The 12536-nt window shown below is 36.2% G+C and overlaps 1 long non-coding RNA gene across 1 annotated transcript in view; it reads left to right on the forward strand.

Annotated features, from left to right (window-relative positions):
• LOC110256461 overlaps positions 1-10747 on the forward strand; it is a 277952-nt gene extending 267205 nt beyond the window's left edge. The window contains exon 3 of the long non-coding RNA XR_002338002.1: positions 10117-10747. This is a non-coding gene — a long non-coding RNA (uncharacterized LOC110256461). The remainder of the gene's footprint in view (positions 1-10116) is intronic.

The raw sequence follows: 12536 nt of genomic DNA on the forward strand, positions 1-12536 counted from the left end.
ACATTAAATAAAGGAATTCCAGTTATTATGAATGCTCTCAAGCCACTAAATTTCAGATATGCAACAATCTGTGCTTTTTAATATTGCTAGTTTCCTTCCATTAACATTTTCATCTTAACTAGAGCTGTTCTGCACCATCTTTGTCTTAGGACAATCTTCCAGATAGTTTGATATTTATTGTTTAGCAAACTTCCACTATTTCCTCTATCCCACTATGGGTTAAGCAAATTTCCATACCCCATTGTGTGGAAAATTCATTTTTTTGACAGTTTTAGTAGTATTAATTAATAATTCTAAGTTTTACTTATTTTCATGAAGAGGAAGGGGATAATGAGGTTTGAATTAGAGTCATCATTTGGAATCATATACTGTCTTATTTTGGCATTTCTAAAAGAAAAGCTTGAGGAGTTCCCTGGTGGCCTAGCAGTTAAGGATCTTTCAGTGTCACTGCTGTGGTGCAGGTTGTATCCCTGACCCAGGAACTTTTGCATGCCATGGACATGGCCAAAAGAAAAAAAGAAAAGAAAAGCCTGAGACAGGGATTCTGGTGCATGCAATTTATTAGGAAAGAGCTTTCAAGACAAGGTGATTTGGAAAAACAGGATAGGGTAAGGGAAAGAGGTAAGCAGGAACATGTTTCCAGGTGAAGTCTAGCTTCACCCACCACCACCATCAGCCAGAGGTTTTTTTAAGGCAGTTCCTTGTTTTGCTCAATAAAATATTTTGCAAAAAAATTTTCAAACAAGGACCATAATTCTGTTTTTGGAACTCGGTAAAATGATGCTTCCTGAGAACATACCCAGAAATACTTGCACATATAACATTCTTATTACATGAACACTTTAGGTCACGAGAGAATAAGGAAAGTCCTTGAGATCAAAAAATTAAAATGAGCTAAAAAATAAGAATTGTGAAGGTATTGCTGTCCTAGAGACTTTTGCTAATTTTAGGATACACAGGATGAGAATTTAAGAGCCAAAAACAACATGAGATACTGACATGGAGGAAGGTCAAAATGATATTATCTAATGTGGAAGACTTTGACGGTCAAATCCTTAGTGAAGGAATGGAATTAAAAGTAGAAATCAGCAGAAGAGCATGACCAAGAAACTTTTCTGTCTTTGTAAAGGCTCAAAGCAGAAAAAAAGTCTCCCATGGAAATATATAATTGAGACTTAACCCTGTAATCTTTTGGGACTTCAATTTACATTATTTTCAGAATCTAGTGAGTTACAAACTTAGAATATAGCAAAACATTTTCTTTGATTAGGAGTGCCCTAAAATTCCTAACAGAAATAAATACAACCCACCTCCAAAGTATTCTCACAGATACTCCTCCATGAACATAGAGATCTCACCAAGATTCATCAGTCTAGACATTTGAACTACATGTGGCCTGAGAAAGTACAGTGTCAACCTTTGAGCCCAGATCAGTCTCCCTGACTCTAGGAAAATTGACAAGCTGATTTCAAAATTCAGAAATGCATGGCACCTAAAATAGCCAAAGCAATCATTAGAAAGAACAAAATTGGAAGACTCATTTCCTAACTTCAAATCTTGCTATACTTCCCAACTTCAAAACTTACTATAAACCTATGGTAATCAATATTGTGTTGTACTAGGATAAGGATAGACATACAGACAATAGAATCAAGAATCCATAAAACTTAAAAAGGAAAATCCCATGGGCCACCTATGCTTGTTACAGACCCTCATTATAGGTTTGCTGTTTCTGCTTCTCATTGTGATGAAATAACCACCTACCAGAGGGGACTCCCTGCATTCTAAACTATAAAACCTAGATCCAAAAAGCACTATTTGAATGAGCTTGAGAATGAAGAGAACCTTACCAATCCTGATGGGGAGTATATTCTTGTGTGGATTTTCAAGTGCATTCCTCTCTCTGCTGGGTGAATGACACAGCTACATTGGGAATACTAAGGGAAAAGCCCAACTTCTGGCTTGGGAACCTGAAAACTGAATGTGAAATAGTTTAGAAATAGCACCCTCTCTCTATCAGGATGTTTGCACTTGGATCCGCCATCATGTATGAAAGCCCAAGCCATAGGTGAGGCCATGAGTAGGTGATTCCACCACTAGCTAATATGCTAGCTGATGGCCAACATCAACCACCAAAAATGTGAATGAAGATGATTCCAGTTTCAGATGGATTCTAGTTCCCAAGCTTCAAGCCACCCAGCTGACATCAAGTGGGGCAGGGATGAGCTGTCCCCAATGAAAACTGATCAATTTGAAGATTTGTGCTCAAGGTTAACTGTTGTTTTAACATACTAAGTTTGGGGTGGTTTTATATACAAATAGAGATAATTGGGATTTTAGACAAAAGAGACTTTGAGGGAAATGTACTCTGGGGCTTCATAACTCAAACTATGCAATTTCATCAGAAAATGATATAGTAATCTCATATGAATCATATAACATATGTTCAAAACATGAAAAAACTAATGGAATAAAAATATTTTATGTTAAAATGCACAATTATAGTAAGAGTTTGTTTTTTTTTTTTTTTTTGTCTTTTTGCCATTTCTTGGGCTGCCCCTTGGCATATGGAGGTTCCCAGGCTAGGGGTCTAATCGGAACTGTAGCTGCCGGGCTACGCCAGAGCCACAGCAACACAGGATCCGAGCCGTGTCTGCAACCTACACCACAGCTCACGGCAACGCCAGATCATTAACCCACTGAGCAAGGGCAGGGATCAAACCGGCAACCTCATGGTTCCTAGTCAGATTCGTTAACCACTGCGCCACGACAAGAACTCCCCTAGTAAGAGATTTTAACACATCTTTGTCAGTTGATCAGGTGAAATTAAAAAAAAAATAAGTTAGGGGAGTTCCTGCTTTGGAGTAGTGGGTTAAGGATCCAGCATTGCTGCACCTGTGGCATAGGTCACTGCTGTGCCTTGGATTGGATCTCTGGCCCAGCAACTTCCATATGCCATGGATGTGACTGAAAAAGAAAAAGGGGGGAAAAACACTGTTAGGGATATAAAAGACCTCTACAGAATTAGAAAAAGTAGTAAGAATATAGACAAGTTTACCTACAAACTTCATAGATCTATGCAAACATTTCTAACAAATATAAAATTCATTCATTCATTCTCAAGCATTCATGAAAACCATGAATGACTACGTAAAAAATGACTATGTAAAAAGCTATAAAGTTATTCTTAGCAATATATATGTATTAATTATGTATACAGACCATAATCTCTGGCTTTATGTAATAAATTATAAATCACTTATAAGATAAATTTTAACAAATCTCATTTTTATAATAATTTAAAAGCAGAAAAATCATAATTAAAATACAATATGGCCAACAAGCACATGAAAAAATGCTCAACATCACTGATTATTAGAGAAATGCAAATCAAAACTACCATGAGATACCACCTCACACCACTCAGAATGGCCATCATTAATAAGTCCACAAATAACAATTTCTGGAGGGGGTGTGGACAAAAGGGAACCCTCCTGCACTGTTGGTGGGAATGTAAGCTGATGCAACTACTATGGAGAACAGTATGGATGTACCTTAGAAATCTATACATAGAACTACCATCTGACCCAGCAATCCCACTCTTAGGCATATATCCGGACAAAACTTTCCTTAAAAAAGACACATGCACCCTCATGTTCATTGCAGCTCTATTCACAATAGCCAAGACATGGAAACAACCCAAATATCCATTGACAGACAATTGAATTAGGAAGATGTGGTATATATACACAATAGAATACTCCTCAGCCATAAAAAAAGAACAAAATAATGACATTTTCAGTAACATGGATGGAACTAGAGACTCTCATCCTGAGTGAAGTCAGTCAGAAAGAGAAAGACAAATACCATATGATATCACTTATATCTGGAATCTAGTATACGGCACAAATGAACCTTTCCATAGAAAAGCAAATCATGGACTTGGAGAATAGACTTGTGATTGCCAAGGGGGAGGGGAGGGGAAGGGAGTGTGGTGGTTGGGGATCTTGGAGTTAACAGATACAAACTATTGCCTTTGGAATGGTTTAGCAATGAGATCCTGCTGTGATGCACTGAGAACTATGTCTGGTCACTTATGATGGAGCATGATAATGTGAGAAAATAGAACATGTACATGTATGTGTAACTGTGTCACCATGCTGTACAGTAGGAAAAAAAATTGTATTGGGGAAATAACAATTAAAAAATAAAAATAATAATCCCCCCAAGAGAGTAAGTAAATAAAGTACTTATAAGATGAAATCATGAAGGAAATTAGAGTACATTTGGAACTCAACAATAATGAAAATGTTATATTTTTCATTTGGGAGTACAGGTCAATAAGAGAATGTAAAACCTCAAATACTAACTAGAAAAAAAACATTTCTAATGAAAAATGTTTTTAAAAAAACCCTGCATAACCAGTTCTATTTTTCTAGAGAAAATAAAATAAAAATAAGAATAAAGATTAATTTAAAAAGAATGCCCCAAATAAGTTAGCAATGTTCAAAGTTAAACATTTGATGAATACTAAAAGAAATCAAATTCTGCATGGATTCATGAATAATGGAGAAGTGAAAATAATCATATATTAATAATGAAAAGTGGTTATAAAATTGGAAATATAGCAGAGACTTTAAAAAAAAAGGAGAATAAGAATTCCCATCATGGCTCAGTGCATTATGAACCAGACATAGTTTCTGTGAGGATGCAGGTTCAATCCCTGGCCTTGCTAATTGGGTTAAGGATTGGGCATCGCTATAGCTTCTGACTAGATCCAAGATGTGACTTGAATCCAAACTTGCTGTGGCTGTGGGGTAGGCCAGCAGGTGCAACTCAGATTCGACCCCTAATGTAGAAATTTCCATATGCTGTAGATGCTGCCATAAAAGGAAAAAAAAATGGACAATTAGAATCTTTTTGCTAATAACTTGAAAAAAGCATGTAAAATTGATTTTTTTTTTTTTTAAGGAGAGTATAATCAGGAAACATAAATGTGTCCAAATTTTTTTTTCTTTTTCTTTCATTTTTGACTGCCCCACAGCATATGAGTTCCAAGGCCAGGAATCAGATCCGAGCCATAGTTGCAACCTAAGCCACAACTCTGGCAATGCCAGATCTTTAACCCATGATGCCAGGCTGGGGATGGAACCTATGTCCCATTGCTCCCAAGACACTGCAGATCCTGTTGCACCACAGTGGGAACTCTTAAGTTTTTAACGTATTTGAGTCAGCAAATTTTAACATCTACTCCTGCTTATACCAAATCCAGATAATTTTATGTATACGTTCTGCCAAAAATGTAGGAAACATGAAATTAATTAATATCATGACAATTGAAATGGTGTAGATAATCTTTGAAAATTTTAACACCAATGTGTTGAAAAGGCAGTTTCTTGCATGCAGTCTCTCAGTACCCACTTAGTCACATATGAATAGACCGTGGGCCTGGAACACTTTCTTAGAAAGAGATGAAGAGCCCATCCTGCCTGTGCTGGGCTTATCACCTTGTGTGGGGACATCTTTTCCCTGATTCAGAATCAATTAATGCTCTTTCGTTTCTGCTTGGAATGTGTGTACCACCTGCCATGTGGCCAACTTCAGTGTTAAATCTGTCCTCCAGAGAGAGTGGACTGGGTTCCATTACTGAATAAGTGCAGCCCATGTACATTTCCCTGCATCATTTGCTGGGAAAGACTCTTGGCTGTGGGGGTCAAACACTCACTACTGAAGCTGATCTTTCTCCATGTCTTCCTTTTTTTTTATTTTTTAGTTTTTTTTTTTTTTTATTTAGTTGATTTACAATGTCCTGTCAATTTCTGCTGTAAAGTGACCCAGTTATACACATATATACATTATTTTTCTCACATTATCCTCCATCATGTTCCATCACAAGTTATTAGACATAGTTCCCTGTGCTGTACAGCAGAATCTCATTGTTTATCCACTCAAAATGCTATAGTTTGCATCTACTAACCCCAAACTCCCAGGCCATCCCACTCCTTCCCCCTCCTCCTTCGCAATCACAAATCTGTTCTCCAAGTCCATGATTTTGTTTGTTTTCTGTAGATAGGTTCCTTTGTGCCATATATTAGATTCCAGATATAAGTGATAGATATCATATGGTATTTGTCTTTCTCTTTCTGACTTTCTTTTCTTTTTTTTTTTTTTTTTGGTCTTTTTGCTATTTCTTGGGCTGCTCCCCTGGCATATGGAGGTTCCCAGGCTAGGGGTCCAATCCGAGCTGTAGCCACCAGCCTACACCAGAGCCACAGCAATGCGGGATCTGAGCCACATCTGCAACTTACACCACAGCTCACGGCAACGCCGGATCATTAACCCACTGAGCAAGGGCAGGGATCGAATCCGCAACCTCATGGTTCCTAGTCGGATTCGTTAACCACTGCGCCACGAAGGGAACTCCCTGACTTACTTTCTAAAAAAGAAAATTATGGGCCAATATCTTTGGTGAATATAGACCCAAAAATTATCAACAAAAATTTAGCCAACTGAATCCAACAACATATAAAAACGATAATACACTCATGACCAATTGGGATTCATCCCAAGTTCACAAGGATGGTTCAACATACGCAAATCAATCAGTGTTATACACCACATTAACAAAAGTCAAAAACCATATGATCATCTCAATAGATGCAGAAAAAGCATTTGACAAAATCCAACATCCATTCCTGATTAAAAACTGACCAAAGTGGGTATAGAGGGAACATACCTTAACATAAAAAAAAGCCATAAATGACAAACCCACAGCCAATGTAATACTCAGTGGAGAAAAGCTGAAAGCCTTCTCGCTAAAATCTGAAAGACATGGATGCCCACTCTCAGTAGTGTTATTCAACATAGTATTGACAGGGCTTCTGACTGATTATTAAAGGAGCAAATCTTTAAATCCCTTGCAAAAGTCAAAGAATATATTGTGATTAAATAGTGTCTAAATGACAACAGGTGGTCCCCCCCCCCAAAAAAAAAGTCCCAGCCACAGCAATCATACAAACGAAAAATAAATAAATAAAAGGTATCCAAATTGGAAGAGAAGAGGTAAGGTAAAATTGTCACTCTATGCAGAGGATGTGATAGTATACATAGAAAACCCTAAGGATGCCACATAAAAACTAGAACTGATCAATGAATTCAGCAAAGTAGCAGGATACAAGACTAACATTCAGAAAGTGGTTGCATTTCTGTATACTGACAAAGAAATGTTAGAAAAAGAATATAAAAATAGAATACTTTTTAAAATTGCACCCCCAAAAATTGAATACCTAGGAATAAACCTGACCAAGGAGGTAAAAGACTTATATGGTTAGAACTATAAAACATTAATCAAGGAAATTAAAGAGGATTCAAAGAAATGGAAAGATATTCCATGCTCCTGGATTGGAAAAATTAATATTGTAAAAATGGCGGTACTACCCAAAACAGTCTACAGATTCAATGCAATCCCTGTCAAATTACCCATGACATTTTTCACAGAACTAGAGAAAACAATCCAAAAATTTATATGGAGCTCTGTCTCTTCTTGATTTAAGCAAATCGTTGTTCCACCCATGCTTAACCATGTTGTGGTTTGCTTGGTAACTCTGATACCCAGGTACAATGGGCAATGTCTGAGACTGACAACTTGGCATCCTACTCTACTTGAAAAAAACATAACTTTCTAAATACAATTTAAGAATGTTTTTTTATTGAGAATTCCCTGGCCTAGTGGTTAGGAGTTGGCACTCTCACCACTGAGACCCGGGTTCAATCCCTAGTCTGGGAAACTGAGATTCCACATCAGCCTCTATGCCATGCCAAAAAAAAAAGGTATTTTTTTTAATTGTTATTCCCCCTTAACTGGTATTTCAAAAATTCCGCAACTGAGTGTGTTTTAACCCTTAAGTAGTTCTCAAAAAGTATAGATTTCCATGACCACCTGTAAACTCAATACATTCATGTTACACAATGTCACAAACTAAATCTTTTCACTTATAGGTGATGATATAATACACTGGATTTCAGCTTTTGGGGGTATGCACTATATTATATGCATTACCTAAATATACTTTAAAAATAAGGCTTTCTGTCATTTTCACACAAGGATAAGTTATAGATGAAAAAATATTCCTTTCACACTGCAAGAGATTTAGACCTAGCATCTCTAGGAAATGTAAAACTGGTTGCCAGAGGGAAGAGATCTAAATCTTTTCAATGTGGTGATTATGTATTGTTGGCCTGACACTTTTCCCAAATGGAAAAAAAAAAAAGACTGGCATATGTATTTATATTTTAATGAAAATATGACTTTGGACATTCATTGATTCAACATGGCTGCTCATTATTAAAATACTTCTTTGTTTTGTTTTATTCCAGAACTATATAAGAGGTCTCTTTTGTTTGGTTGGTTGGGTTTTGTTTTGAAATAATAGAAGTAAATATATCACTCTTCTAATATTTTCATGGGCATGAAGGAAATTATACCCTATGATAGTCTCCTATGTTGGCAGTATGTTAAAAAAAAAAAAAGATATTCTCATATATCAAATTGAATGACCACCAGGGTACTTAAATCAACTAGGAAAACAACAAGGAAAATTACCAGTGAATGGAAAGAAAAGTTCACTAATATATTTTTATATGTCATTTGACTGCCCGTGAAATGATGGTTATTTTCACTTCACTGCTGATATAGTGTCCTTTTTGTTATTAGAATATTGTAATCATTCCCCTTTTCTCTTATCCCTTGCAAATGAAACCATTGCCTTTAGAAAGAGTAGGTTTAATATAACCGTAACTAGTATAGTTAATCTGCTTTTCAAGCATACAAAGTAATATGCACAGAATTCTATGTTGTTCCTTTCCTGAATCCTATTGTGCCTTCAAGCTCATAAAAACCATAAAATCAAACCGAAGGAATTCCTTTTTGACTCAAAGGAATAAACTGTTATTTCCAAACTAAACAAAGCAGCTCAGGTGTTGAGTGTTATCAGCTTTTGAAACGGTTAAACACATTATACTGGAGAGCATTCATGGGGACTATACAATGGCTTTAGTTGCATGTTTGCAGATAGCTTGGTAGGATCTATTATAGAATAATTCTGTGCAGCTGAGGCAATTGTTTTCTTCATTCTTAAACCCCAAAAGAGAATGGTTTGGATTCCTCATGACTTGTTTTAGTGTAACTTCCTGTGAGAGAAAATGAAAATATGGCAAAGGCTTATATTTACATTTGTATTTACATGTGGCTCTATAAAATTACATTTATAGCTGTAAGACTTCAACATATTATATCAAGATGTGTTTTAATAAATGAGAATTTTCAGCAGAAAATACCAGAAAGGTTTAAAAGTCAATCTACATGAGTTATTCAAGACCTTTTACAAGTATTTGAATTAATTAAATAATTTTCAGTTTTCAAGCTCATGTTCAATATTCGTTATTTATCTGTTATTTTTCACTCACATTCTATGCCAAAACCACACCATTTTTTAGCACTTATCATGTAAAAAGTTCTGAATTAATTTCCTCACAGTTTATAAATATGAGCATATGAATATTGGCATGATATTATTACATGTTTTATGAAAATATCACAAAATTCTGGTCACCCAATTTAAAAAATAAATTTCCTTTGAATGAAAAATAAAGTAGGAATTTCTCAGATTTGAAATTTTTTTTTTTTTTTTTTTGTCTTTTGTCTTTTTGTTGTTGTTGTTGTTGCTATTTCTTGGGCCGCTCCCGCGGCATATGGAGGTTCCCAGGCTAGGGGTTGAATCGGAGCTGTAGCCACCAGCCTATGCCAGAGACACAGCAACGCGGGATCCGAGCCGCGTCTGCGACCTACACCACAGCTCACGGCAACGCCCGATCGTTAACCCACTGAGCAAGGGCAGGGACCGAACCCGCAACCTCATGGTTCCTAGTCGGATTCGTTAACCACTGCGCCACGACGGGAACTCCCTGAAATATTTTTGATAAGAAAAAAATTTTGATTTATCATTGTTTTTCCATTATAGGACAACCTATTTCCAAAGGATTGGGAGAAATTGTACAGTTTATTAGTAAATATTATTAAACATAAAAATAACTCTTTTCAACCTGTATTTATTCCAGACTTGGCTTTTGTTCATGTTTATACTTTGAAGTTCCACATCTGCTCCAAACTCTCAGCAATGGTGGATACCATATAATATACTGTGATTTAAAAAATGAAAATCAAGATTAAAAATATGAAATTACTTTGTCCATATAGAAGATGCAGATCATCTGGAACTCTCCTCCATTGTTTGTGGAATTAAACTAGTGCAAGCACGTAACAACTTAAACCTTGTAAAGTTGTTTTTAGCTATAAGTCTGCTTAGAAATCTTTTGGATGTAATAACTCAGATTACCTCCCTGAAATCAGAGCCGAAGAGGAAGTGGGGTATTTTCAAAAACAAAAAAACAGAAAAATAGCAGCAAACGGTTGACATCTGCTACCTGAGACTAGAAGTATGAAAAAAACTCAGGGGCAAAATATCATAATTGGAATAAGAAGATGAAGAAATGAAAGAAGAATTTGGGTGACTATAGCTGCCTAACAATATTCTAAAGATAATCATGAAGCAGTCACTGTAAGACTGAATCTAAGCTATTGCAGGGAATATGATGGGACAATTTTAGAGACCTTAGACAGGAGGAATGATATTAAAGAATAGATAGAAAATAAAATAAATCAGGCTAGGAAGTGTGGCCTTGTGTCTTGTTTTTCTTTTCTTTTTGCTTTTTTAGGGCCGCACCCGTGGCATATGGAGGTTCCCAGGCTAGGGATCAAGTCGGAGCTGTAACTGCAGTCCTATACCACAGCCACAGCAATACAGGATCCAGGCCTCGTCTGTGACCTACACCACAGCTCATGGCAACACCGGATCCTTAACCCACTGAGCAAGGGCAGGGATCAAACCTGCAACCTCATGGTTACTAGTTGGATTCATTTCCACTGAGCCACAAGAAACACACTCCCTTTTTTTCTTTTAACCATTTACCTGCAGGCACATTTCTACCAACACAAATCAGACTATTGCTGTGTCTATCGTATACATGACATGGGCTATGGCCAGACACTCTTACATGTACTTTGTATTAACTTATTTAATCCTTTAGAAAATCCTATGTGGTAATTGTAAATATGGACATGAGTAAGGCTTGAATTTCTTATCTCATGGAACTACCCATTCACTTAAAATTGGGTTTTGCTGATTTATGTAAAAAATAACATGATAACATTGCAAATAAAATAATTATATGTATAAATCATAATACAGCTTTGCCTTTTGGTGCCCAGTATACAGTATGAAAAATATAATTAGTTGCATTCCAGATCTAGCTGCTTACTGAATTGGCAGAATACTTTCCAAATAATCACTTGCTTGTGTTGGCAAGTAAAAATACTTTGTTTGGGTTGAAAAAGAGGATAGGAATTTCTAAAAATATTTGTAAGTGTTAAAGTTTTTATCTACTTGAACCTTTGTGTTTCCATGCATATATAGTGTGTATATGTGTGTGTGTGTATGTGTGTATGTATGTACAAAAATCTGAGGATATAGTGGAGACAAGAATAGTGAAGAACATGATATTTCTACTGATTTTGATCTGAGGCATTTTTGGCCATAACCATGGCATGCGGAAGTTCTCTGGTCCAGGGGTCAACCGCACCACAGCCGTGACCTGAGCCATAGCAGTGACAATGCTGTGACAGTTCTTAATGAACTAGGGCATAAAGGAACTCCGGAAGCTTTTTTTTTTTTTTTTTTTTTTTTTTGAGCTATGTTATAGAAATTTGAGGTATGAAAGCTGGTTTAATGAGCAAACTTGGGAATCTAAGATAAGTACATTTGAAATTAAAGGCATAAGCATTTTTTCTTTCAGTGCTAATGAAAGATTTGGGGACAGGACCTTTCCTTTCCATTGCCCTGCCAGGCACACTGCGGACCTGAGTAGGGTGCCAGGAAAGCTGCAGGTCCTAGTAGGTGGAGGTAATTAATGCTGTCAGAAGGCTGACTTTTCCTTTCTCAAGGGCACTGGAAGCTGTAAAAGCAACACAGATTACTCAGGTGAAAAGCAAAACTTCAACGAGAAGATTAAGGCTAAATATCATGACATCCCCAAATTATACACAAAAAAAATTGAGGAAAGTTTAGAAATAAAGTTATTAAGGTTCAAGATATGGTATGAGCAATGTGAGAACAGAATTTGTTCACAAAATTAATGTTGCCTCCTACCCCCTAAATATAAAAAGGTTTTGTGAGCATTTGGGTTTATTGTTGTAAGGATTTACACTTGTAATAATAACTGTAATACTTAGAGTAGTCTATATATTATAATTTAAGTTACATTACATTATTATACTATGAAACTTTAAAGTTGAATTTGAATTAGCTAAAAGAAAATTATATAATAATATTAAGAAATCTAACACCAGCCTGCTGGATATCTGAAATCCCTTCCTCTGAGCATGGATTTTCTGTTGTTCCTTGGATAGGTTGAAAAAAATG

This window comes from Sus scrofa, chromosome 13 (assembly GCF_000003025.6).
Source record: "Sus scrofa isolate TJ Tabasco breed Duroc chromosome 13, Sscrofa11.1, whole genome shotgun sequence".
NCBI lineage: Eukaryota > Metazoa > Chordata > Mammalia > Artiodactyla > Suidae > Sus > Sus scrofa.